At 37.3% G+C, this 27,119-nt stretch overlaps 1 long non-coding RNA gene across 2 annotated transcripts; it reads right to left on the reverse strand.

Annotated features, from left to right (window-relative positions):
• Positions 1 to 23,427: 23,427 nt before the first annotated feature.
• On the reverse strand, positions 23,428 to 26,840 carry LOC311070070. 2 transcript variants are annotated; one of them, XR_014603609.1, is made up of 5 exons: positions 26,211 to 26,840; positions 25,453 to 25,554; positions 24,620 to 24,743; positions 24,350 to 24,462; positions 23,428 to 23,736 (listed from the first exon to the last, which is right to left on the reverse strand). It is a non-coding gene; the product is annotated as an uncharacterized lncRNA (long non-coding RNA). The 2 variants fall into 2 exon arrangements; XR_014603610.1 differs by having other exon boundaries at positions 24,350 to 24,465.
• Between the last annotated feature and the right edge of the window lie 279 nt (positions 26,841 to 27,119).

Genomic DNA, 27,119 nt, shown 5'->3' on the forward strand with positions numbered 1-27,119 from the left:
AAAAAAAAAAAACATATTCACTGAACATATTTACGGTGACGCATTGCTGCCACATAGGCTAGGCTACTATTATTTCCCCCCCTCAATTATGTCGTAATAACGAGATCTTATGTCGTTAAAACGACATCTTTTTCTCGTAATAACGAGATCTTTTGTCGTTAAAACGACATATTTTTCTCGTAATAACGAGATCTTATTTTCTTGGCCTTATAAGGACGTGTAGTCATGTACAAAATATGCCTTTATTTAGCTTTGGGCGACCCGAGTTCAAGTCCCGGTTCGTCAAACTTTCTTGATACTATACTGTCCTATCATAATAAAAAGCAAAAAATATATATTCTTTAAACTGATGCAAGTTAAGCTCCATCCACAAACAAAAATAAATCAGCATTTTTAAGCCATCAACAACTCTCATAATGGGAGTGGGGGAACGGATTTCGACAGTTGAACTTTTTGCCGTCGGATTCTGTTCCCCTATGTTTATTACACAATGAGGTTCTAAGATCTATCAAATTGCAGCAAATAGCTGTCCTCAATAGCCTAGTGGTCAGTGCCCTGACAATATTTATTTTTTTAGCTTTGGGCGACCTATGTTCAAGTCCCGGTTCGTCAAACTTTCTTGATACTATACTGTCCTATCATAATAAAAGGCAAAAAATATATATTCTTTAAACTGATGCAAGTTAAGCTCCATCCACAAACAAAAATAAAATCAGCATTTTTAAGCCATCAACAACTCTCATAATGGGAGTGGGGGAACAGATTTCGACAGCTGAACTTCCTGCCGTCGGATTCTGTTCCCCCTATGTTTATTACACAATAAGGTTCTAAGATTTATCAAATTGTAACAAATAACTGTCCTCAATAGCCTAGTGGTCAGTTCCCTGCCAATATATATTTTTTTAGCTTTCGGCGACCTAAGTTCAAGTCCCAGTTCGTCAAACTTTCTTGATACTATACTGTCCTATCATAATAAAAGGCAACAAAATATATTCTTTTAAACTGATGCAAGTTAAACTCTATCCACACACAGAATAGAATAAGCATATTTTAAGCCGATACATCAACACCTCTCATAATGGGGTGGGGGAACGGATTTCCACAGCTGAACTATTTGCCGTCGGATTCTGTTCCCCCTGTTTCTAACACAATGAGGTTGTAGTATTTATCACATTGGAGATCAATATAGAACCCAATAACCTAGTGGTCAGTACACTCTGCACTGGCGTTCATTGTCTTTCAGCTTATTACGACACGAGTTCATGTCCAGGTTCATCAAACTTTCTCGATACTATACTATCCTATCATAATAAAAATATTGTTTAAACTGATGCAAGTTAAGCTCCATCCACACACAAAAATAATATCAGCATTTTTTAAGCCATTACATCAACACCTCTCATAATGGGAGTGGGGGAACGGATTCCGACAGCTGTTTTTTTTGCCGTCGGATTCTGTTCCCGCCATATTTCTGACACACTGAGGTTGTAATATTTATCAAATTGATGCTGTTTAAGCTCCATCCACACACAGAATAGAATCAGCAGTTTTAAGCCATTAGGCTACATCAACATCTCTCATAATGGGAGTGGGGGAACGGATTTCGACAGTTGAACTTTTTGCCGTCGGATTCTGTTCCCCCTATGTTCATTACACAATGAGGTTCTAAGATTTATCAAATTGCAGCAAATAACTGTCCTCAATAGCCTAGTGGTCAGTGCCCTGCCAATATATATTTTTTTAGCTTTGGGCGACCTAAGTTCAAGTCCCAGTTCGTCAAACTTTCTTGATACTATACTGTCCTATCATAATAAAAGGCAACAAAATATATTCTTTTAAACTGATGCAAGTTAAGCTCCATCCACACACAGAATAGAATAAGCATATTTTAAGCCGATACATCAACACCTCTCATAATTGGAGTGGGGGAACGGATTCCGACTGCTGTTTTTTTTTTGCCGTCGGATTCTGTTACCCCCATATTTCTGACACACTGAGGTTGTAATATTTATCAAATTGATGCTGTTTAAGCTCCATCCACACACAGAATAGAATCAGCAGTTTTAAGCCATTAGGCTACATCAACATCTCTCATCATTGGGGTGGGGGAACGGATTTCGACAGCTGAACTATTTGCCGTCGGATTCTGTTCCCCCTGTTTTTATTACAGAATAAGGTTCTAAGATTTATCAAACTGTTGTCAACAACTTTCCTCAACAGCCTAGTGGTCAGTGCCCGACAATATTTTTATTTTTTTTGCTTTGGGCGACCTAAGTTCAAGTCCCGGTTCGTCAAACTTTCTTGATACTATACTGTCCTATCATAATAAAAGGCAAAAAATATATATTCTTTAAACTGATGAAAGTTAAGCTCCATCCACAAACAAAAATAAAATCAGCATTTTTAAGCCATCAACAACTCTCATAAGGGGAGTGGGGGAACGGATTTCGACAGCTGAACTTTTTGCCGTCGGATTCTGTTCCCCTATGTTCATTACACAATGAGGTTCTAAGATTTATCAAATTGCAACAAATAACTGTCCTCAATAGCTTAGTGGTCAGTGCCCTGACAATATTTATTTTTTTAGCTTTGGGCGACCTATGTTCAAGTCCCGGTTCGTCAAACTTTCTTGATACTATACTGTCCTATCATAATAAAAGGCAAAAAATATATATTCTTTAAACTGATGCAAGTTAAGCTCCATCCACAAACAAAAATAAAATCAGCCTTTTTAAGCCATCAACAACTCTCATAATGGGAGTGGGGGAACGGATTTCGACAGCTGAACTTTTTGCCGTCGGATTCTGTTCCCCCTATGTTTATTACACAATAAGGTTCTAAGATTGATCAAATTGCCGCCAATAACTGTCCTCAATAGCCTAGTGGTCAGTGCCCTGCCACTATATATTTTTTTTTTAGCTTTGGGCGACCTAAGTTCAAGTCCCAGTTCGTCAAACTTTCTTGATACTATACTGTCCTATCATAATAAAAGGCAACAAAATATATTCTTTTAAACTGATGCAAGTTAAGCTCCATCCACACACAGAATAGAATAAGCATATTTTAAGCCGATACATCAACACCTCTCATAATGGGAGTGGGGGAACGGATTCCGACAGCTGAACTTTTTGCCGTCGGATTCTGTTCCCCTATGTTTATTACACAATGAGGTTCTAAGATTTATCAAATTGCAGCAAATAACTGTCCTCAATAGCCTAGTGGTCAGTGCCCTGACAATATTTATTTTTTTAGCTTTGGGCGACCTATGTTCAAGTCCCGGTTCGTCAAACTTTCTTGATACTATACTGTCCTATCATAATAAAAGGCAAAAAATATATATTCTTTAAACTGATGCAAGTTAAGCTCCATCCACAAACAAAAATAAAATCAGCATTTTTAAGCCATCAACAACTCTCATAATGGGAGTGGGGGAACGGATTTCGACAGCTGAACTTTTTGCCGTCGGATTCTGTTCCCCTATATGTTTATTACACAATAAGGTTCTAAGATTGATCAAATTGCTGCAAATAACTGTCCTCAATAGCCTAGTGGTCAGTTCCCTGCCAATATATATTTTTTTAGCTTTGGGCGACCTAAGTTCAAGTCCCAGTTCGTCAAACTTTCTTGATACTATACTGTCCTATCATAATAAAAGGCAACAATATATATTCTTTTAAACTGATGCAAGTTAAGCTCCATCCACACACAGAATAGAATAAGCATATTTTAAGCCGATACATCAACACCTCTCATAATGGGAGTGGGGGAACGGATTCCAACAGCTGAACTATTTGCCTTCGGATTCTGTTCCCCCTGTTTCTAACACAATGAGGTTATAGTATTTATCACATTGATGCTGTTTAAGCTCCATCCACACACAGAATAGAATCAGCATTTTTAAGCCATTACATCAACATCTCTCATCATTGGGGTGGGGGAACGGATTTCGACAGCTGAACTATTTGCCGTCGGATTCTGTTCCCCCTGTTTCTAACACAATGAGGTTGTAGTATTTATCACATTGTAGATCATTATAGAACCCAATAACCTAGTGGTCAGTACACTGCACTGGCATTCATTGTCTTTCAGCTTATTACGACACGAGTTCAAGTCCAGGTTCATCAAACTTTCTCGATACTATACTATCCTATCATAATAAAAATATTGTTTAAACTGATGCAATTTAAGCTCCATCCACACACAAAAATAAAATCAGCATTTTTTAAGCCATTACATCAACACCTCTTATAATGGGAGTGGGGGAACGGATTCCGACAGCTGTTTTTTTTTGCCGTCGGATTCTGTTCCCCCCATATTTCTGACACACTGAGGTTGTAATATTTATCAAATTGATGCTGTTTAAGCTCCATCCACACACAGAATAGAATCAGCAGTTTTAAGCCATTAGGCTACATCAACATCTCTCATAATGGGAGTGGGGGAACGGATTTCGACAGTTGAACTTTTTGCCGTCGGATTCTGTTCCCCCTATGTTTATTACAGAATAAGGTTCTAAGATTTATCAAATTGTTGCCAACAACTTTCCTCAACAGCCTAGTGGTCAGTTCCCTGACAATATTTTTTATTTTTTTTGCTTTGGGCGACCTAAGTTCAAGTCCCGGTTCGTCAAACTTTCTTGATACTATGCTGTCCTATCATAATAAAAGGCAAAAAAAAAAAAATTCTTTAAACTGATGAAAGTTAAGCTCCATCCACAAACAAAAATAAAATCAGCATTTTTAAGCCATCAACAACTCTCATAATGGGAGTGGGGGAACGGATTTCGACAGCTGAACTTTTTGCCGTCGGATTCTGTTCCCCTATGTTTATTACACAATAAGGTTCTAAGATTGATCAAATTGCAGCAAATAACTGTCCTCAATAGCCTAGTGGTCAGTGCCCTGCCAATACATATTTTTTTTTAGCTTTGGGCGACCTAAGTTCAAGTCCCAGTTCGTCAAACTTTCTTGATACTATACTGTCCATCATAATAAAAGGCAACAAAATATATTCTTTTAAACTGATGCAAGTTAAGCTCCATCCACACACAGAATAGAATAAGCATATTTTAAGCCGATACATCAACACCTCTCATAATGGGAGTGGGGGAACGGATTCCAACAGCTGTTTTTTTTTTGCCGTCGGATTCTGTTCCCCCCATATTTCTGACACACTGAGGTTGTAATATTTATCAAATTGATGCTGTTTAAGCTCCATCCACACACAGAATAGAATCAGCAGTTTTAAGCCATTAGGCTACATCAACATCTCTCATAATGGGAGTGGGGGAACGGATTTCGACAGTTGAACTTTTTGCCGTCGGATTCTGTTCCCCCTATGTTTATTACAGAATAAGGTTCTAAGATTTATCAAATTGTTGCCAACAACTTTCCTCAACAGCCTAGTGGTCAGTGCCCTGACAATATATATATATTTTTTTTTTTGCTTTGGGCGACCTAAGTTCAAGTCCCGGTTCGTCAAACTTTCTTGATACTATGCTGTCCTATCATAATAAAAGGCAAAAAAAAAAAAAAATCTTTAAACAAGTCCCAGTTCGTCAAACTTTCTTGATACTATACTGTCCTATCATAATAAAAGGCAACAAAATATATTCTTTTAAACTGATGCAAGTTAAGCTCCATCCACACACAGAATAGAATAAGCATATTTTAAGCCGATACATCAACACCTCTCATAATGGGAGTGGGGGAACGGATTCCGACAGCTGTTTTTTTTTTTGCCGTCGGATTCTGTTACCCCCATATTTCTGACACACTGAGGTTGTAATATTTATCAAATTGATGCTGTTTAAGCTCCATCCACACACAGAATAGAATCAGCAGTTTTAAGCCATTAGGCTACATCAACATCTCTCATAATGGGAGTGGGGGAACGGATTTCGACAGTTGAACTTTTTGCCGTCGGATTCTGTTCCCCCTATGTTTATTACAGAATAAGGTTCTAAGATTTATCAAATTGTTGCCAACAACTTTCCTCAACAGCCTAGTGGTCAGTGCCCTGACAATATATATATATTTTTTTTTGCTTTGGGCGACCTAAGTTCAAGTCCCGGTTCGTCAAACTTTCTTGATACTATGCTGTCCTATCATAATAAAAGGCAAAAAAAAAAAAATCTTTAAACTGATGCAAGTTAAGCTCCATCCACAAACAAAAATAAAATCAGCATTTTTAAGCCATCAACAACTCTCATAATGGGAGTGGGGGAACGGATTTCGACAGCTGAACTTTTTGCCGTCGGATTCTGTTCCCCCTATGTTTATTACACAATAAGGTTCTAAGATTGATCAAATTGCCGCAAATAACTGTCCTCAATAGCCTAGTGGTCAGTGCCCTGCCAATACATATTTTTTTTAGCTTTGGGCGACCTAAGTTCAAGTCCCAGTTCGTCAAACTTTCTTGATACTATACTGTCCTATCATAATAAAAGGCAACAAAATATATTCTTTTAAACTGATGCAAGATAAGCTCCATCCACACACAGAATAGAATAAGCATATTTTAAGCCGATACATCAACACCTCTTATAATGGGAGTGGGGGAACGGATTCCGACAGCTGGTTTTTTTTTCCATCGGATTCTGTTCCCCCCATATTTCTGACACACTGAGGTTGTAATATTTATCACATTGTTGATCATTATAGAACCCAATAGCCTAGTGGTCAGTACACTCTGCACTGGCGTTCATTGTCTTTCAGCTTATTACGACACGAGTTCAAGTCCAGGTTCATCAAACTTTCTCGATACTATACTATCCTATCATAATAAAAATATTGTTTAAACTGATGCAAGTTAAGCTCCATCCACACACAAAAATAATATCAGCATTTTTTAAGCCATTACATCAACACCTCTCATAATGGGAGTGGGGGAACGGATTCCGACAGCTGTTTTTTTTGCCGTCGGATTCTGTTCCCGCCATATTTCTGACACACTGAGGTTGTAATATTTATCAAATTGATGCTGTTTAAGCTCCATCCACACACAGAATAGAATCAGCAGTTTTAAGCCATTAGGCTACATCAACATCTCTCATAATGGGAGTGGGGGAACGGATTTCGACAGTTGAACTTTTTGCCGTCGGATTCTGTTCCCCCTATGTTCATTACACAATGAGGTTCTAAGATTTATCAAATTGCAGCAAATAACTGTCCTCAATAGCCTAGTGGTCAGTGCCCTGCCAATATATATTTTTTTAGCTTTGGGCGACCTAAGTTCAAGTCCCAGTTCGTCAAACTTTCTTGATACTATACTGTCCTATCATAATAAAAGGCAACAAAATATATTCTTTTAAACTGATGCAAGTTAAGCTCCATCCACACACAGAATAGAATAAGCATATTTTAAGCCGATACATCAACACCTCTCATAATTGGAGTGGGGGAACGGATTCCGACTGCTGTTTTTTTTTTGCCGTCGGATTCTGTTACCCCCATATTTCTGACACACTGAGGTTGTAATATTTATCAAATTGATGCTGTTTAAGCTCCATCCACACACAGAATAGAATCAGCAGTTTTAAGCCATTAGGCTACATCAACATCTCTCATCATTGGGGTGGGGGAACGGATTTCGACAGCTGAACTATTTGCCGTCGGATTCTGTTCCCCCTGTTTTTATTACAGAATAAGGTTCTAAGATTTATCAAACTGTTGTCAACAACTTTCCTCAACAGCCTAGTGGTCAGTGCCCGACAATATTTTTATTTTTTTTGCTTTGGGCGACCTAAGTTCAAGTCCCGGTTCGTCAAACTTTCTTGATACTATACTGTCCTATCATAATAAAAGGCAAAAAATATATATTCTTTAAACTGATGAAAGTTAAGCTCCATCCACAAACAAAAATAAAATCAGCATTTTTAAGCCATCAACAACTCTCATAAGGGGAGTGGGGGAACGGATTTCGACAGCTGAACTTTTTGCCGTCGGATTCTGTTCCCCTATGTTCATTACACAATGAGGTTCTAAGATTTATCAAATTGCAACAAATAACTGTCCTCAATAGCTTAGTGGTCAGTGCCCTGACAATATTTATTTTTTTAGCTTTGGGCGACCTATGTTCAAGTCCCGGTTCGTCAAACTTTCTTGATACTATACTGTCCTATCATAATAAAAGGCAAAAAATATATATTCTTTAAACTGATGCAAGTTAAGCTCCATCCACAAACAAAAATAAAATCAGCCTTTTTAAGCCATCAACAACTCTCATAATGGGAGTGGGGGAACGGATTTCGACAGCTGAACTTTTTGCCGTCGGATTCTGTTCCCCCTATGTTTATTACACAATAAGGTTCTAAGATTGATCAAATTGCCGCCAATAACTGTCCTCAATAGCCTAGTGGTCAGTGCCCTGCCACTATATATTTTTTTTTTAGCTTTGGGCGACCTAAGTTCAAGTCCCAGTTCGTCAAACTTTCTTGATACTATACTGTCCTATCATAATAAAAGGCAACAAAATATATTCTTTTAAACTGATGCAAGTTAAGCTCCATCCACACACAGAATAGAATAAGCATATTTTAAGCCGATACATCAACACCTCTCATAATGGGAGTGGGGGAACGGATTCCGACAGCTGAACTTTTTGCCGTCGGATTCTGTTCCCCTATGTTTATTACACAATGAGGTTCTAAGATTTATCAAATTGCAGCAAATAACTGTCCTCAATAGCCTAGTGGTCAGTGCCCTGACAATATTTATTTTTTTAGCTTTGGGCGACCTATGTTCAAGTCCCGGTTCGTCAAACTTTCTTGATACTATACTGTCCTATCATAATAAAAGGCAAAAAATATATATTCTTTAAACTGATGCAAGTTAAGCTCCATCCACAAACAAAAATAAAATCAGCATTTTTAAGCCATCAACAACTCTCATAATGGGAGTGGGGGAACGGATTTCGACAGCTGAACTTTTTGCCGTCGGATTCTGTTCCCCTATATGTTTATTACACAATAAGGTTCTAAGATTGATCAAATTGCTGCAAATAACTGTCCTCAATAGCCTAGTGGTCAGTTCCCTGCCAATATATATTTTTTTAGCTTTGGGCGACCTAAGTTCAAGTCCCAGTTCGTCAAACTTTCTTGATACTATACTGTCCTATCATAATAAAAGGCAACAATATATATTCTTTTAAACTGATGCAAGTTAAGCTCCATCCACACACAGAATAGAATAAGCATATTTTAAGCCGATACATCAACACCTCTCATAATGGGAGTGGGGGAACGGATTCCAACAGCTGAACTATTTGCCTTCGGATTCTGTTCCCCCTGTTTCTAACACAATGAGGTTGTAGTATTTATCACATTGATGCTGTTTAAGCTCCATCCACACACAGAATAGAATCAGCATTTTTAAGCCATTACATCAACATCTCTCATCATTGGGGTGGGGGAACGGATTTCGACAGCTGAACTATTTGCCGTCGGATTCTGTTCCCCCTGTTTCTAACACAATGAGGTTGTAGTATTTATCACATTGTAGATCATTATAGAACCCAATAACCTAGTGGTCAGTACACTGCACTGGCATTCATTGTCTTTCAGCTTATTACGACACGAGTTCAAGTCCAGGTTCATCAAACTTTCTCGATACTATACTATCCTATCATAATAAAAATATTGTTTAAACTGATGCAATTTAAGCTCCATCCACACACAAAAATAAAATCAGCATTTTTTAAGCCATTACATCAACACCTCTTATAATGGGAGTGGGGGAACGGATTCCGACAGCTGTTTTTTTTTGCCGTCGGATTCTGTTCCCCCCATATTTCTGACACACTGAGGTTGTAATATTTATCAAATTGATGCTGTTTAAGCTCCATCCACAAACAGAATAGAATCAGCAGTTTTAAGCCATTAGGCTACATCAACATCTCTCATAATGGGAGTGGGGGAACGGATTTCGACAGTTGAACTTTTTGCCGTCGGATTCTGTTCCCCCTATGTTTATTACAGAATAAGGTTCTAAGATTTATCAAATTGTTGCCAACAACTTTCCTCAACAGCCTAGTGGTCAGTTCCCTGACAATATTTTTTATTTTTTTTGCTTTGGGCGACCTAAGTTCAAGTCCCGGTTCGTCAAACTTTCTTGATACTATGCTGTCCTATCATAATAAAAGGCAAAAAAAAAAAAATTCTTTAAACTGATGAAAGTTAAGCTCCATCCACAAACAAAAATAAAATCAGCATTTTTAAGCCATCAACAACTCTCATAATGGGAGTGGGGGAACGGATTTCGACAGCTGAACTTTTTGCCGTCGGATTCTGTTCCCCTATGTTTATTACACAATAAGGTTCTAAGATTGATCAAATTGCAGCAAATAACTGTCCTCAATAGCCTAGTGGTCAGTGCCCTGCCAATACATATTTTTTTTTAGCTTTGGGCGACCTAAGTTCAAGTCCCAGTTCGTCAAACTTTCTTGATACTATACTGTCCATCATAATAAAAGGCAACAAAATATATTCTTTTAAACTGATGCAAGTTAAGCTCCATCCACACACAGAATAGAATAAGCATATTTTAAGCCGATACATCAACACCTCTCCTAATGGGAGTGGGGGAACGGATTCCAACAGCTGTTTTTTTTTTGCCGTCGGATTCTGTTCCCCCCATATTTCTGACACACTGAGGTTGTAATATTTATCAAATTGATGCTGTTTAAGCTCCATCCACACACAGAATAGAATCAGCAGTTTTAAGCCATTAGGCTACATCAACATCTCTCATAATGGGAGTGGGGGAACGGATTTCGACAGTTGAACTTTTTGCCGTCGGATTCTGTTCCCCCTATGTTTATTACAGAATAAGGTTCTAAGATTTATCAAATTGTTGCCAACAACTTTCCTCAACAGCCTAGTGGTCAGTGCCCTGACAATATATATATATTTTTTTTTTTGCTTTGGGCGACCTAAGTTCAAGTCCCGGTTCGTCAAACTTTCTTGATACTATGCTGTCCTATCATAATAAAAGGCAAAAAAAAAAAAAAATCTTTAAACAAGTCCCAGTTCGTCAAACTTTCTTGATACTATACTGTCCTATCATAATAAAAGGCAACAAAATATATTCTTTTAAACTGATGCAAGTTAAGCTCCATCCACACACAGAATAGAATAAGCATATTTTAAGCCGATACATCAACACCTCTCATAATGGGAGTGGGGGAACGGATTCCGACAGCTGTTTTTTTTTTTGCCGTCGGATTCTGTTACCCCCATATTTCTGACACACTGAGGTTGTAATATTTATCAAATTGATGCTGTTTAAGCTCCATCCACACACAGAATAGAATCAGCAGTTTTAAGCCATTAGGCTACATCAACATCTCTCATAATGGGAGTGGGGGAACGGATTTCGACAGTTGAACTTTTTGCCGTCGGATTCTGTTCCCCCTATGTTTATTACAGAATAAGGTTCTAAGATTTATCAAATTGTTGCCAACAACTTTCCTCAACAGCCTAGTGGTCAGTGCCCTGACAATATATATATATTTTTTTTTGCTTTGGGCGACCTAAGTTCAAGTCCCGGTTCGTCAAACTTTCTTGATACTATGCTGTCCTATCATAATAAAAGGCAAAAAAAAAAAAATCTTTAAACTGATGCAAGTTAAGCTCCATCCACAAACAAAAATAAAATCAGCATTTTTAAGCCATCAACAACTCTCATAATGGGAGTGGGGGAACGGATTTCGACAGCTGAACTTTTTGCCGTCGGATTCTGTTCCCCCTATGTTTATTACACAATAAGGTTCTAAGATTGATCAAATTGCCGCAAATAACTGTCCTCAATAGCCTAGTGGTCAGTGCCCTGCCAATACATATTTTTTTTAGCTTTGGGCGACCTAAGTTCAAGTCCCAGTTCGTCAAACTTTCTTGATACTATACTGTCCTATCATAATAAAAGGCAACAAAATATATTCTTTTAAACTGATGCAAGATAAGCTCCATCCACACACAGAATAGAATAAGCATATTTTAAGCCGATACATCAACACCTCTTATAATGGGAGTGGGGGAACGGATTCCGACAGCTGGTTTTTTTTTCCATCGGATTCTGTTCCCCCCATATTTCTGACACACTGAGGTTGTAATATTTATCACATTGTTGATCATTATAGAACCCAATAGCCTAGTGGTCAGTACACTCTGCACTGGCGTTCATTGTCTTTCAGCTTATTACGACACGAGTTCAAGTCCAGGTTCATCAAACTTTCTCGATACTATACTATCCTATCATAATAAATATATTCTTTAAACTGATGCAAGTTAAGCTCCATCCACACACAAAAATAAAATCAGCATTTTTTAAGCCATTACATCAACACCTCTTATAATGGGAGTGGGGGAACGGATTCCGACAGCTGTTTTTTTTTTGCCGTCGGATTCTGTTCCCCCCATATTTCTGACACACTGAGGTTGTAATATTTATCAAATTGATGCTGTTTAAGCTCAATCCACACACAGAATAGAATCAGCAGTTTTAAGCCATTAGGCTACATCAACATCTCTCATAATGGGAGTGGGGGAACGGATTTCGACAGTTGAACTTTTTGCCGTCGGATTCTGTTCCCCCTATGTTTATTACAGAATAAGGTTCTAAGATTTATCAAATTGTTGCCAACAACTTTCCTCAACAGCCTAGTGGTCAGTGCCCTGACAATTTTTATTTATTTTTTTGCTTTGGGCGACCTAAGTTCAAGTTCCGGTTCGTCAAACTTTCTTGATACTATGCTGTCCTATCATAATAAAAGGCAAAAAAAAAAAATTCTTTAAACTGATGAAAGTTGAGCTCCATCCACAAACAAAAATAAAATCAGCATTTTTAAGCCATCAACAACTCTCACAAGGGGAGTGGGGGAACGGATTTCGACAGCTGAACTTTTTGCCGTCGGATTCTGTTCCCCTATGTTTATTACACAATGAGGTTCTAAGATTTATCAAATTGCAGCAAATAACTGTCCTCAATAGCCTAGTGGTCAGTGCCCTGACAATATTTATTTTTTTAGCTTTGGGCGACCTATGTTCAAGTCCCGGTTCGTCAAACTTTCTTGATACTATACTGTCCTATCATAATAAAAGGCAAAAAATATATATTCTTTAAATTGATGCAAGTTAAGCTCCATCCACAAACAAAAATAAAATCAGCATTTTTAAGCCATCAACAACTCTCATAATGGGAGTGGGGGAACGGATTTCGACAGCTGAACTTTTTGCCGTCGGATTCTGTTCCCCCTATGTTTATTACACAATAAGGTTCTAAGATTGATCAAATTGCCGCAAATAACTGTCCTCAATAGCCTAGTGGTCAGTGCCCTGCCAATACATATTTTTTTTAGCTTTGGGCGACCTAAGTTCAAGTCCCAGTTCGTCAAACTTTCTTGATACTATACTGTCCTATCATAATAAAAGGCAACAAAATATATTCTTTTAAACTGATGCAAGTTAAGCTCCATCCACACACAGAATAGAATAAGCATATTTTAAGCCGATACATCAACACCTCTCATAATGGGAGTGGGGGAACGGATTCCGACAGCTGTTTTTTTTTTTGCCGTCGGATTCTGTTACCCCCATATTTCTGACACACTGAGGTTGTAATATTTATCAAATTGATGCTGTTTAAGCTCCATCCACACACAGAATAGAATCAGCAGTTTTAAGCCATTAGGCTACATCAACATCTCTCATAATGGGAGTGGGGGAACGGATTTCGACAGTTGAACTTTTTGCCGTCGGATTCTGTTCCCCCTATGTTTATTACAGAATAAGGTTCTAAGATTTATCAAATTGTTGCCAACAACTTTCCTCAACAGCCTAGTGGTCAGTGCCCTGCCACTATATATTTTTTAGCTTTCGGCGACCTAAGTTCAAGTCCCAGTTCGTCAAACTTTCTTGATACTATACTGTCCTATCATAATAAAAGGCAACAAAATATATTCTTTTAAACTGATGCAAGTTAAGCTCCATCCACACACAGAATAAGCATATTTTAAGCCGATACATCAACACCTCTCATAATGGGAGTGGGGGAACGGATTCCGACAGCTGTTTTTTTTTTGCCGTCGGATTCTGTTACCCCCATATTTCTGACACACTGAGGTTGTAATATTTATCAAATTGATGCTGTTTAAGCTCCATCCACACACAGAATAGAATCAGCAGTTTTAAGCCATTACATCAACATCTCTCATCATTGGGGTGGGGGAACGGATTTCGACAGCTGAACTATTTTCCGTCGGATTCTGTTCCCCCTGTTTCTAACACAATGAGGTTGTAGTATTTATCACATTGTAGATCAATATAGAACCCAATAGCCTAGTGGTCAGTACACTCTGCACTGGCATTCATTGTCTTTCAGCTTATTACGACACGATTTCAAGTCCAGGTTCATCAAACTTTCTCGATACTATACTATCCTATCATAATAAAAATATTGTTTAAACTGATGCAATTTAAGCTCCATCCACACACAAAAATAAAATCAGCATTTTTTAAGCCATTACATCAACACCTCTTATAATGGGAGTGGGGGAACGGATTCCGACAGCTGTTTTTTTTTGCCGTCGGATTCTGTTCCCCCCATATTTCTGACACACTGAGGTTGTAATATTTGTCAAATTGATGCTGTTTAAGCTCCATCCACACACAGAATAGAATCAGCAGTTTTAAGCCATTAGGCTACATCAACATCTCTCATAATGGGAGTGGGGGAACGGATTTCGACAGTTGAACTTTTTGCCGTCGGATTCTGTTCCCCCTATGTTTATTACAGAATAAGGTTCTAAGATTTATCAAATTGTTGCCAGCAACTTTCCTCAACAGCCTAGTGGTCAGTGCCCTGACAATATTTTTTATTTTTTTTGCTTTGGGCGACCTAAGTTCAAGTCCCGGTTCGTCAAACTTTCTTGATACTATGCTGTCCTATCATAATAAAAGGCAAAAAAAAAAAATTTCTTTAAACTGATGAAAGTTAAGCTCCATCCACAAACAAAAATAAAATCAGCATTTTTTAAGCCATCAACAACTCTCGCAATGGGAGTGGGGGAACGGATTTCGACAGCTGAACTTTTTGCCGTCGGATTCTGTTCCCCTATGTTTATTACACAATAAGGTTCTAAGATTGATCAAATTGCCGTCAACAACTGTCCTCAATAGCCTAGTGGTCAGTGCCCTGCCAATACATATTTTTTTTTAGCTTTGGGTGACCTAAGTTCAAGTCCCAGTTCGTCAAACTTTCTTGATACTATACTGTCCTATCATAATAAAAGGCAACAAAATATATTCTTTTAAACTGATGCAAGTTAAGCTCCATCCACACACAGAATAGAATAAGCATATTTTAAGCCGATACATCAACACCTCTCATAATGGGAGTGGGGGAACGGATTCCGACAGCTGTTTTTTTTTTGCCGTCGGATTCTGTTACCCCCATATTTCTGACACACTGAGGTTGTAATATTTATCAAATTGATGCTGTTTAAGCTCCATCCACACACAGAATAGAATCAGCAGTTTTAAGCCATTAGGCTACATCAACATCTCTCATAATGGGAGTGGGGGAACGGATTTCGACAGTTGAACTTTTTGCCGTCGGATTCTGTTCCCCCTATGTTTATTACAGAATAAGGTTCTAAGATTTATCAAATTGTTGCCAACAACTTTCCTCAACAGCCTAGTGGTCAGTGCCCTGACAATATATATATATTTTTTTTTTTGCTTTGGGCGACCTAAGTTCAAGTCCCGGTTCGTCAAACTTTCTTGATACTATACTGTCCTATCATAATAAAAGGCAACAAAATATATTCTTTTAAACTGATGCAAGTTAAGCTCCATCCACACACAGAATAGAATAAGCATATTTTAAGCCGATACATCAACACCTCTCATAATGGGAGTGGGGGAACGGATTCCGACAGCTGTTTTTTTTTTGCCGTCGGATTCTGTTACCCCCATATTTCTGACACACTGAGGTTGTAATATTTATCAAATTGATGCTGTTTAAGCTCCATCCACACACAGAATAGAATCAGCAGTTTTAAGCCATTAGGCTACATCAACATCTCTCATAATGGGAGTGGGGGAACGGATTTCGACAGTTGAACTTTTTGCCGTCGGATTCTGTTCCCCCTATGTTTATTACAGAATAAGGTTCTAAGATTTATCAAATTGTTGCCAACAACTTTCCTCAACAGCCTAGTGGTCAGTTCCCTGACAATATATATATTTTTTTTTTTGCTTTGGGCGACCTAAGTTCAAGTCCCGGTTCGTCAAACTTTCTTGATACTATGCTGTCCTATCATAATAAAAGGCAAAAAAAAAAAAAATCTTTAAACTGATGCAAGTTAAGCTCCATCCACAAACAAAAATAAAATCAGCATTTTTAAGCCATCAATAACTCTCATAATGGGAGTGGGGGAACGGATTTCGACAGCTGAACTTTTTGCCGTCGGATTCTGTTCCCCCTATGTTTATTACACAATAAGGTTCTAAGATTGATCAAATTGCCGCAAATAACTGTCCTCAATAGCCTAGTGGTCAGTGCCCTGCCAATACATATTTTTTTTAGCTTTGGGCGACCTAAGTTCAAGTCCCAGTTCGTCAAACTTTCTTGATACTATACTGTCCTATCATAATAAAAGGCAACAAAATATATTCTTTTAAACTGATGCAAGATAAGCTCCATCCACACACAGAATAGAATAAGCATATTTTAAGCCGATACATCAACACCTCTTATAATGGGAGTGGGGGAACGGATTCCGACAGCTGTTTTTTTTTTCCATCGGATTCTGTTCCCCCCATATTTCTGACACACTGAGGTTGTAATATTTATCACATTGTTGATCATTATAGAACCCAATAGCCTAGTGGTCAGTACACTCTGCACTGGCGTTCATTGTCTTTCAGCTTATTACGACACGAGTTCAAGTCCAGGTTCATCAAACTTTCTCGATACTATACTATCCTATCATAATAAATATATTCTTTAAACTGATGCAAGTTAAGCTCCATCCACACACAAAAATAAAATCAGCATTTTTTAAGCCATTACATCAACACCTCTTATAATGGGAGTGGGGGAACGGATTCCGACAGCTGTTTTTTTTTTGCCGTCGGATTCTGTTCCCCCCATATTTCTGACACACTGAGGTTGTAATATTTATCAAATTGATGCTGTTTAAGCTCCATCCACACACAGAATAGAATCAGCAGTTTTAAGCCATTAGGCTACATCAACATCTCTCATAATGGGAGTGGGGGAACGGATTTCGACAGTTGAACTTTTTGCCGTCGGATTCTGTTCCCCCTATGTTTATTACAGAATAAGGTTCTAAGATTTATCAAATTGTTGCCAACAACTTTCCTCAACAGCCTAGTGGTCAGTTCCCTGACAATATTTATTTTTTTAGCTTTGGGCGACCTATGTTCAAGTCCCGGTTCATCAAACTTTCTTGATACTATACTGTCCTATCATAATAAAAGGCAAAAAATATATATTCTTTAAACTGATGCAAGTTAAGCTCCATCCACAAACAAAAATAAAATCAGCATTTTTAAGCCATCAACAACTCTCATAATGGGAGTGGGGGAACGGATTTCGACAGCTGAACTTTTTGCCGTCGGATTCTGTTCCCCCTATGTTTATTACACAATAAGGTTCTAAGATTGATCAAATTGCCGCAAATAACTGTCCTCAATAGCCTAGTGGTCAGTGCCCTGCCAATATATATATTTTTTAGCTTTGGGCGACCTAAGTTCAAGTCCCAGTTCGTCAAACTTTCTTGATACTATACTGTCCTATCATAATAAAAGGCAACAAAATATATTCTTTTAAACTGATGCAAGTTAAGCTCCATCCACACACAGAATAGAATAAGCATATTTTAAGCCGATACATCAACACCTCTCATAATGGGAGTGGGGGAACGGATTCCGACAGCTGTTTTTTTTTGCCGTCGGATTCTGTTCCCCCCATATTTCTGACACACTGAGGTTGTAATATTTATCAAATTGATGCTGTTTAAGCTCCATCCACACACAGAATAGAATCAGCAGTTTTAAGCCATTAGGCTACATCAACATCTCTCATCATTGGGGTGGGGGAACGGATTTCGACAGCTGAACTATTTGCCGTCGGATTCTGTTCCCCCTGTTTCTAACACAATGAGGTTGTAGTATTTATCACATTGTAGATCATTATAGAACCCAATAGCCTAGTGGTCAGTACACTCTCCACTGGCGTTCATTGTCTTTCAGCTTATTATGACACGAGTTCAAGTCCAGGTTCATCAAACTTTCTCTATACTATCCTATCATAATAAAAATATTGTTTAAACTGATGCAAGTTAAGCTCCATCCACACACAAAAATAAAATCAGCATTTTTTAAGCCGATACATCAACACCTCTCATAATGGGAGTGGGGGAACGGATTCCGACAGCTGTTTTTTTTTCCCGTTGGATTCTGTTCCCCCCATATTTCTGACACACTGAGGTTGTAATATTTATCAAATTGATGCTGTTTAAGCTCCATCCACAAACAAAAATAAAATCAGCATTTTTAAGCCATCAACAACTCTCATAATGGGAGTGGGGGAACGGATTTCGACAGCTGAACTTTTTGCCGTCGGATTCTGTTCCCCTATGTTTATTACACAATGAGGTTCTAAGATTTATCAAATTGCAGTCAATAACTTTCCTCAATAGCCTAGTGGTCAGTGCCCTGACAATATTTATTTTTTTAGCTTTGGGCGACCTATGTTCAAGTCCCGGTTCGTCAAACTTTCTTGATACTATACTGTCCTATCATAATAAAAGGCAAAAAATATATATTCTTTAAACTGATGAAAGTTAAGCTCCATCCACAAACAAAAATAAAATCAGCATTTTTAAGCCATCAACAACTCTCATAATGGGAGTGGGGGAACGGATTTCGACAGCTGAACTTTTTGCCGTCGGATTCTGTTCCCCTATGTTTATTACACAATGAGGTTCTAAGATTTATCAAATTGCAGCAAATAACTTTCCTCAATAGCCTAGTGGTCAGTGCCCTGACAATATTTATTTTTTTAGCTTTGGGCGACCTATGTTCAAGTCCCGGTTCGTCAAACTTTCTTGATACTATACTGTCCTATCATAATAAAAGGCAAAAAATATATATTCTTTAAACTGATGCAAGTTAAGCTCCATCCACAAACAAAAATAAAATCAGCATTTTTAAGCCATCAACAACTCTCATAATGGGAGTGGGGGAACGGATTTCGACAGCTGAACTTTTTGCCGTCGGATTCTGTTCCCCCTATGTTTATTACACAATAAGGTTCTAAGATTGATAAAATTTCTGCAAATAACTGTCCTCAATAGCCTAGTGGTCAGTGCCCTGCCAATAGCCTATATACTTTTTTAGCTTTTGGCGACCTAAGTTCAAGTCCCAGTTCGTCAAACTTTTTTGATACTATACTGTCCTATCATAATAAAAGGCAACAAAATATATTATTTTAAACTGATGCAAGTTAAGCTCCATCCACACACAGAATAGAATAAGCATATTTTAAGCCGATACATCAACACCTCTCATAATGGGAGTGGGGGAACGGATTCCGACAGCTGTTTTTTTTTTGCCATCGGATTCTGTTACCCCCATATTTCTGACACACTGAGGTTGTAATATTTATCAAATTGATGCTGTTTAAGCTCCATCCACACACAGAATAGAATCAGCAGTTTTAAGCCATTAGGCTACATCAACATCTCTCATCATTGGGGTGGGGGAACGGATTTCGACAGCTGAACTATTTGCCGTCGGATTCTGTTCCCCCTGTTTCTAACACAATGAGGTTGTAATATTTATCACATTGTAGATCATTATAGAACCCAATATCCTAGTGGTCAGTACACTCTCCACTGGCATTCATTGTCTTTCAGCTTATTATGACACGAGTTCAAGTCCAGGTTCATCAAACTTTCTCGATACTATACTATCCTATCATAATAAAAATATTGTTTAAACTGATGCAAGTTAAGCTCCATCCACACACAAAAATAAAATCAGCATTTTTTAAGCCATTACATCAACACCTCTTATAATGGGAGTGGGGGAACGGATTCCGACAGCTGTTTTTTTTTTTTTTGCCGTCGGATTCTGTTCCCCCCATATTTCTGACACACTGAGGTTGTAATATTTATCAAATTGATGCTGTTTAAGCTCCATCCACACACAGAACAGAATCAGCAGTTTTAAGCCATTAGGCTACATCAACATCTCTCATAATGGGAGTGGGGGAACGGATTTCGACAGTTGAACTTTTTGCCGTCGGATTCTGTCTCACGGCAGTTCGTGATATGGTCACGTAATTTAATCTATTGATTCGTGCCACGGACACGTTTATTTCGTTATTTTCGTAATACCAGCACGTTTTTTAAACTAATGTATTTTCAATGGGAAGCGTCTTTCGTGATAACAGCACGATTATTTCTGCCTGTCGATAATTCACAAGATTTAACAAGTTGTCAAATTCGTATGATACTCGTACATATGTGTATACTCGTACACAATCCTGCAGCTTTTACTCCTAGTGCTGTCATTGGCTACTGCCTCAATTCCTGTACATATTTATCGCGATATTTGTAAATCAGTTGCGCCATTTCTTGGAAAGTTGTCGGATGTCACACACACTGTCAGAAAGTTTATATTAATTGCAATATAAAATCTGTTTATGTTCCAGTGATACATGATGTCTCTCCACACCTCATAACCTACCTCTGTTTGCAAGAGTGGAAAAGCTTATCTGACTTGTCACATGACATCAGATACTGGATTATTTTGTCATAATCAGATCAGTTACACTGCTGATAACTGTCCCGTTTGCATGTAAATCATTTTCATGATTATTGCTTGCTATTAAAGACATACTTTTATTCATAGAAATGCCCACATATCAGTGAACTTATTACATAAAAATGCTTTTAACATTTAATTATGCAACACTCTTTACAGAAAACATATCCTACAGTTATAAACTCACAACGTCATCATCAAGTCCTGTGCTGGGCACATTGGGCAACAACTGTCCTCCAACGTATTCGATCCGTGGCCAGGTTCTTCACATCTTCCCATGGGACACTGACATTCTTCAGGTCTTCGTGAAACATCTGTCTCCATGTCTTCCTTGGTCTTCCCTGTCTCCTGCATCCTCCTGGCGGTGTCCACTTCATCACTGTGTTTGGGTGTTGTTGTTTGGGCATGCATAGGATGTGTCCAGCAAGGTGCACACTTTGCTCTGTCTCAGTTTCTGAAAGTCTTCATGTGAAGTCCCACTCCTCCTCAGGATCTCTTTGATATATGCAGAACCAATATTGAAAATAGTGATTTATCTTTTTCCATATTGTTAAAGCATTTTATTTTCTCTTTTCAGCTTCATAAACTGTACTTGATTTCTGCCTAATGCCTTTTTCAGTGTGGTAAAAAGTGTCAGTGCTCATCAGGTGTTTTGCTAAAGGACATATTCATTGCATAGTTACAATAAAAGTGACCAATAATCACAAGGATATAGAATGAAAGTTGAGAATGTAAAATGTTGTGCTTATGTTTTTGCCTATTTGTTCTTTAAAGCGAATAAACAAATGTATTTTCACATAACAAACTTGAATCTCATCTCTTGGTTTGTAAATATATAACTTCATCATAGAATTTTTTTTTAACGTTAATGTATGTGTCACTATAATAGATTGCTCCTGTATCTGGATATTTTTAATTAACTGATTTTTATACTGTTGTGCAGTAGTTTTGGCACTACATTTGTCTTTAAACAGTTTGACATTAAATATTGGAATAATCTTTCAAAATGGTGTCCATTCATTGTGCTTTTGTTACATTTATTTGAATATAATTGATATACCTTTAATATACTATACATACACTGTAAATGTTAGAAGCACTTTAGTACATGTAATTATCTTTAATTAAAATACTACAAAACTACCCCTGCTGTAGGACATTGCTTAGAACCACACAAAGGAGTCTTTTGTTTTTAAGTATGAGTTTTATAATTTAATTAGAAGGAATGCATGTTTAACACCCTAAATATAAAATATTTAAGGTATCTATCCCTGCAGGCGGAACCAGAAGAGAGCTGTCATCATTTACCATAAATGGGCATGTAAGTGTGACGCATCTGTTCAGCTGGGTTGTTATTGGCTGTGACTTTATCGCAGAACTCGCTGTGATTGGACAATCGTTTAACCCATATAAAACGGCGCTTCATGTTACAAAGTATGTTTTGGTATTATTATTACATTAGTTATACATTGAGCTAACTATAAAGTGTCTCTATGTTGTGAGAAATTACTCCTTTACCGAGATCCTAACCCTAACCCTAAGCATGTCTGCACATTTCAATGAACTACAGAACAATGCTTCCTGCTCCACTGATAGAATGACAGAGATATGGGTAATGTAGTTTAAAACGTTTAGTAATAAAACAATAAATGTTAAATAAATAATATATTTAATGGACAACTGGATATCTAAATTTGTTCATTGTGCAAACCTTTATGACATATATGAGGGACAGGCTGAAATTTGATATTTTACTGTGAGCACTTTAAAAATAACCTTTATGCCAGCTTTCCATATATGTCTGAAAACTGTGGCCAACATTATTTATTAAACATATTATAAGCAGTCCTGCCGATTTTCTCTTTGATACACTAACCGGACTTTGAGTTACAGCCATTTGAAATGTGCATTTGTTTGCTCTTCTGGGGGCCATTGCTGGGGCCCTGGGGGTGGAAGGACAGTATAATCTACACAGATCTACACATACTATTACTATTACACAAGGATAATGCACCATTCAGTAAAACAACAAAAAAACAGTGCCAACATTTCCTTTTCACCCCCTCTGATTGCTGCTTATATTCCTGACATCAGTGATATATAGAGTATACTATATAGAGTATACTAGAATGATCAACATGGATCATCTTCAATTAAGCTTTAAGTATTTATAGGAAGATAGCCCACTGCAGCCTCTTTTTATTCACATAGCTTCCTTTTATTTCACTGCAAACTGGCATACATGCAAGTATGTGCAACTTTTGTTGCATTGTTGTCCCAAATATCATTAACCAGATCTAAATTTTTATGTCCCAAGTAAAAGAATCATGGTAATTAATTATATGTAGTTATTTATAAGTTATTAATTATATGTAGTTATTTTTAAAGAAATAAGAAATTAAAATTTCTCAAAAGAAAATGTCTATTTACTGTACCAAACACCACTTTCAATACACAACAGTCACCATACTTTATTAAACAACACTTTATTGGAGAACAAAGCATAAAGTTGATAAAGTAGCATAAAGACAAATGAGATTCAAGACAAATAAAAATGTGTCTTCAAAAACACGTTAACATCATATGAATCCATTCACAGCTGCTGAAGCCACAAAACGTGTGCCAGATAATCATATTCAGTCACCTACAGAAAACAGATTTGATATTGTGTTGGAAAATAATGATTCATTATCACAGCTAAACTGGTTTCTTGCTCTTCCCTGTACGTCTCGATCGTGTTAGTGTTCTTCTTCCTTGTCTAAACAGTTTGTTCAGTTGAAGAACAGAAGAACAGAAGATGTGATCACTGATGTGGTGTAGCTTTTTCTCAACCAGAGGAAGAAGTCTCAACATCCCATTGTCAGGCGTTCTCCAGTCCTGGTCTGAAAGTAAAACAAAAAACAGAAACCATTCAAATAAAGTTGTTTAATGGACAGTCGGGTCAGCTTATGTTCTGCGTTATTTAAAGCAGTGATGGGCTACTCTGGCCCTCAGCATCCACTGTCCTGCAGATTTAGCTCTGACCTCAAACCCTGCTGCCTATTGTCTAGAAGTAAACCTGAAGACTTTGGTTAAAATTTTCAGATATGCTCGAGGGTTGGAGGTTAACTCTTAATTAACCTCAAAAAGTAGAATGCAAAGGGCCAGAGTTGCCTGTTCCTTACAGAAATTTACAAAGCAGCAGTCAGTACGTTATATAATATACACATTGAAGTATTATATATATATATATATATATATATATACACACACATATATACATTATACATTTTACCCATATCAACAGCAACTATTTTAAAAGATTTTTAAGAAAGGCATGGTCTCTTTTGAGCCTTTGCCAGTGATGCTTGATTTCTTTCCAGACAACATACTCTTCTGTCAATTGTTTCAAGAGCTTCACTTGGTCAAAAAACAAGTGATAACCTGTACAATGTAAAATTGTCAACATCAAATTATGTACTACATATTACAGCATTGTTTCAATACAAGACATACCAATGGACTAGCGCACTTTTCTGTCTTCTTTGGGCATCAGATGTTCCTTCCTCACCCGAAACAAAGGACTTATTCGATTAGCTTGCGTTGATATAAAGACTGGTCTTCCTTCTCTGCTGTAAAACAAGATAGTCTCGACTTACTCTATGTGCAATTACTATTGTTCTTGAAACACAAATTAAGACAGTTATAAATAAGTTAATTTACCATATGATTCAGGAGAGAACATTTGATGAGTAAAAACTGATTGCAATATTCTAGAAACTTCACCTGGGAAGGGCTGATCACGGCAAGATTTGCTGCGACTCACTAGTAGCTCTTGTAAGGGTTGGCTCTTAAAAGAGCTGTTGAGTTTGATATTGGTAGAGCTTTAAAAAAAAAGGACTAAGTAATCCTGCAAAACAGAAAGGAAGGTAATTTTAATACATTACTTGCAAATAGTCAGTTTATAACTGTACGATATGTTTTCTGTAAAGAGTGTTGCGTAATTAAATGTTAAAAGCATTTTTATGTAATAAGTTCACTGATATGTGGGCATTTCTATGAATAAAAGTATGTCTTTAATAGCAAGCAATAATCATGAAAATGATTTACATGCAAACGGGACAGTTATCAGCAGTGTAACTGATCTGATTATGACAAAATAATCGAGAATCTGATGTAATGTGACAAGTCAGATAAGCTTTTCCACTCTTGCAAACAGAGGTAGGTTATGAGGTGTGGAGAGACATCATGTATCACTGGAACATAAACAGACGGGGACCAATTTGCAATTAATATAAACTTTCTGACAGTGTGTGTGACATCCGACAACTTTCCAAGAAATGGCGCAACTGATTTACAAATATCGCGATAAATATGTACAGGAATTGAGGCAGTAGCCAATGACAGCACTAGGAGTAAAAGCTGCAGGATTGTGTACGAAGTATACAAATATGTACGAGTATCATACGAATTTGACAACTTGTTAAATATTGTGAATTATTAAGACTTTCAGTCTATGTTTGTACTGATTGGGCTATGGGTTTTGTGAGAAAAGTTTTAAGAAACAACAAATGCTTGATAAAATGTTTGATTTAGGGTTAAAACCAACACATACATACCATTGCGAATATTTGCCTTTGCAGCTGTCCATCTCCTCCGTTTACTTCTCCTCAAACAATAATGGGCTGACTGAGTCCGAAAGGCCCTTCTGGTCTTTTCAGCTGAAAAAAGAGAAAAGAAAATATCATTATGTATAATATATAGGATTATTTAAAGGAAAAAGTACTGATATACCTTACAAATATTGGATGTTACATTATAAAGCCTTACAAGCATGGCAAGTGTTGTGGTTAATATGCATTTACAACATATCACTTTAAAACTATCAATACTGAGGTAAAAGCATGGTAAGTTTTGTGATTACTGTCCTTACTAAACCAATCACAGTAAAACTAAGGTTACTGAGGTTTAAAACATGGTAAGTTTTGTGGTTACTGTGCATTTACAATAAGTACCACATTAAAACTACAAATAGTGTGGTAAAAGCATGGTAAGTTTTGTGATTACTGTCTTTTTACTACACTTATCACAGTAAAACTAATGTTACTGTGGTAAAAGCATGGTAAGTGTTGTTTTTACTGTGCTTCTACTACAAATACAACTTTGGAACTAATTGTACTATTTTTAATCTGATATGAATATCTAGGCCTATAGCACGTCACGTGACAGGCAGTGTTAATCACCCTGTTTTGAATTAGAAAGCAATGAAACGCAAGTCTCCGTGGAGATGGCAGATATAATGGCAGATTAATATCGACAAACAGAAAAGACATGATATCACACATTATTAGGACAGCGTATTTAGGTATTTACTTACCAACATCTGACACACGTGAACTGATGCCAAATATCGCGATGTGTTCGGAACGAGACTTCTTCAGCGCGATTTCCTACTGATAAAATATAATTTTAAAAATATCAATAAACAGCAAAGCAATCCAGCTTCCCTGGCAATAAGACCGAAATAATAACATTAAAAAAATACATAAAAATACATAAGATCTCGTGAATAAATGTTGATTAAACAGCTTCTCTGCTGCAGCCGACAGGCAGAAAGAATCGTGCTGTTATCACGAAAGACGCTTCCCATTGAAAATACATTAGTTTAAAAAACGTGCTGGTATTACGAAAATAACGAAATAAACGTGTCCGTGGCACGAATCAATAGATTAAATTACGTGACCATATCACGAACTGCCGTGAGACTGGGTTGGTCTGGACGGTCTCTGACTTCAGTGATCAAGATATCAGGGGCTGAAATGATTTCAAAGTTTAAATGATATCTTGTTAAAAATGTTTTAAATGTAATACATTATTAAAAGTTGTAATAGAGTTGTTAAATTATTAAAAGTGGTAAAACAAAAACACTGTTTTTCCTGAATGACCTCACACTGTCTCAAAAAGTAAAGGAGCCGCGTGCGCGTGTCTGTGTCCGTCTATGCGCGCCCCCTCTCCGTCTGAGCTCTGACCCCCTCCTTGCATACCAGAGTACGGTGAAATCTCACACTAACAAAAGTTGAAAAACATACCTTTAAAAGTATATAAAATATATCTTATTGATCCAATTGTTTTTGCTGAATAAATAAAATCATCTTACATTATTTTAGAGAGAGTTCTAACACATCATTGTCACACATATGGGTCACAAAAATAATTAAACTAAAGTTGAAAAAAATATTCTGTTCTTTTTAAAAGTAGCCTATATAATGAAATACTTATAAAATCT

Source organism: Abramis brama, assembly GCF_963993115.1.
Source record: "Abramis brama genome assembly, chromosome: 19".
Classification (NCBI taxonomy): domain Eukaryota; kingdom Metazoa; phylum Chordata; class Actinopteri; order Cypriniformes; family Leuciscidae; genus Abramis; species Abramis brama.